Below are 3208 nucleotides of genomic sequence, written 5' to 3' on the forward strand. Positions count from 1 at the left end.
CGTGAAGAAATCCTTCGGCAAACTAGAATCGTCGGTCGTCCAGAATGATCCCGTGTGCGATTTAGGAGACTGATTCCTCGAAGATGAGGAATTCGAGTTAGTGGATCTCGGCAGATCCTCCACAGTGAGTGGAGGAAGTCCTAACAACCGTCTGGATTGACGGTGAGGGCCAGATGTAGCCACAATGACTGGTAAATTTTATCAGATAAATTTTAAGGTGATATTCTTTAAGTCTCAAAAACGATAGCACTCAGGTACCTAAAAAGAAAAAATACACTAAAAATGACAATCAACAAACAAAGTGAAATTACCTTGTCTGATAAACACTGATTACTGGAGATGAAACCCAGTCTCTCAATGAGTAACAGAGAAGGATGGCCAAATGTACGGTTACGGTTACTTTTGAGCTTCGCCTGAACCTCAGATTGAGGGGCCAAGTACTCTCGTGAAGACGAGCACCCTCCCAAAAAATGAAGACAAAGTAGGTCCGTCCATTTGAGGTACCAGGACAGCCCGTCCCAGTCACCTTAGGTAAGTACCTAGAAGTATTTGCCACTAGAGATACCTCAAATCACAAACATTACCAGGGGGGACATAGTCATAGACAGCACACTGTGTGAGCAGGATACCTGAGTCCCCGATTCAGTTCCGAAATCCCCGAAGGGACCCCCATTACACAGAATGCCCAAAGGAGTTGTAAAAGAAGGTGGGCTACCTTCGATTACAATCCGATGTTGTCTCGTATTTCGCTCCGTTGTGAGTGGAGTGGTCCTGGTAATATGAGTGCAGAAGGGTTTTTCACTCTTTAACGACACTAGTTTGATTTTCAACCTTGGGTAGTTGACTCACTTTCTTATCCCAAGGTCCTAATCTATTTAATGTTGGTTTGCTCTAAAAGAGAGTATCTGATTGATTTTAGTGTAAATTTTAGTCTACTTTCTTATTTGTCTTTGGAGGGGGTGTTGACATATGAATATGATGAGACTCTCGACTCAATAAACCGTGCAGAACAATGCTTTGAAAAAAAAAATCAATTTCTTATGCAAACAAGTCTTATTCTACACATGTATTATTTCCTATATTCATGTATTTGTCAGTGCATCTAAAGTCATTCAACACTTTGCATAACTGAAAGTTCCTTTTCTCAATATTCCCTAACAACTATTGAACCAAAACAAAGCAGCCTACAACTATTTCGACAGAAGGAGATATACAATTTATCAGCTTTTCTTTCAACAAAAATTTCTTTTATGAGAGAAAAAATAAAGCATTTTCTTAAAAAATAAATTTTAAGACACCAAATTTGTTAGCATGATACTGTTGCAGATCTTAATTCAGCCCTTCGGACAAGTTTCCCCCCCTTTTGGTCCACAAAATCTCTTGAAAAACCTGGAAATGGGAGACTAACGCTCTGTCTGTGTGTAAACAGAGCTTTAGTTTGGCCACTAACGCACCCTGTGCACAGTCAAAGAGCTTTATAAAGCTCTATGTAGACCAACAACCTGTGTTAGTGAGGGAAAGAGCTCAAAAAGTGGGCTTTTGGGATCAGTTTCTGAAGAGAAAGCAACTTTGCAAGATGCAACAAGTTATATGGTGGATCAGAGAAGGATATGAAGAAGTGGGAAGCTCATAGAAGAGAGAAGAGATCTAAGAGGAGTCTGGATAATCGGGAACTAAATGTATAGTCCCCAGTGGAGTCGCCAGTTCTGCTATGGGGTAAAATGCACGGGATGAAAACTACCCTCGAAAGTCTTCCCGGGACTTCTGACAGACCGTAAGGTTATCTGCAAAAGGTACCTGTTACACACATGTTCATCTATCTGACATATATTGATAGGATATGGAGAAAGGATCACCTTTGGTTCTTTCTAGATTTGCTTGGGGATCTCCGTGCGGTAAGAAGAACTCCTCCTGACCGGCTCCAAGACGATTCCTGCACAAAAGAACGAAGAAAACCAATCACATCATATACTTCTGACAATTAATGTAAGAATTTGTAACAAACATGTATAAATGTGTAACTTATCTACTCAACACAACAAGCATCAGAATGAACAAATAAATGCACAATATCACCGACACTTCGAGTAGTGGAACACAACCGCAGTCCTATATTCAGAAGAGTGATTACAACAACCCTATTGTATCAGCCTTCCTTATCCCTTCTTCCTCTCTCTCTCTCTCCTTCTTTCAGCTAGCTCCTTCAAGAATATGACGATATCACAACAACACCATGTACTATCCTTCTAAATTCTCTGACCCTTATGCAATGGCCCTCTCGTTGCTTATATAGCAATCAATTTAGGGCTACCCAACTCCACCTATAGTTCCTTTGGGTAAAAACCATGAACCTGCCTCGTTTACTAACGCTCCCCCTGGTCTAACAAGAAGAGTTAGCAGGTTGACTAATGCTCCTTGATGCTTGTAAACAAGATTTATAAAGCAAGTTGTCAGTGTACAGAGAGCGTTAGTGTGGATTCTGGGCCTGCAACTGTGGTCATTCTTTTAGTCATCTTGTCCTTCTCCTTTGAGTTGATTAGGAGGTCAATTTGTCCTATAACAATGCTCACCAGAAAACAACCAACCAGTCACATGTTTGTGAGAGACCTAAACTTGCACAATTGGGTGAACTTTGCATACCCAAACAATGTGAATGAGGTAATTGAAAGTAGCCTTTTTAATGAGGTGTGTGGAGATGAAATTAATGAGAACAAAGTATATAAATGTCTATTAGATTTGCTACATGTTGGTTTGCTTTGTTCAAAACATTCACCAGAAGAAAGACCAACTATGAGAGTTGTGGTAAGGATGTTGGAGAGTATCAAAGAGGATTTGGAGGCAAATGTAGTTGCTTCTAGAAGATTGAGACGAAGCATATCCAAGTTGCTTATCGATACAAATGCAATAAGGAATGATGCCTCTACATCAAATGACCAAAGTTCTTGTACATTTTAGTTTATGAAGTGAAGAATGACAAATATTTTAGGTCTTGCCATCATTCATGTAATTCTAATATTTTTTTAAACTTTTAATTATTCAAAAAAATTCATGCTAGTATGCATTATCATATTGTCAACAAGGAAATTACATGGTTTTGCAACACTATATTGAATAGATTGTAGGTTTATATTCAATTTGATTTTTTCATCTATCCATGATGTCAATATTATTATCTATAGATTAAATTGCTTCAAAATTATTTGTATTA

Source organism: Pinus tabuliformis, chromosome 8 (assembly GCF_031772625.1).
Source record: "Pinus tabuliformis cultivar Carrire ecotype Pingquan chromosome 8, CPIR1, whole genome shotgun sequence".
Classification (NCBI taxonomy): domain Eukaryota; kingdom Viridiplantae; phylum Streptophyta; class Pinopsida; order Pinales; family Pinaceae; genus Pinus; species Pinus tabuliformis.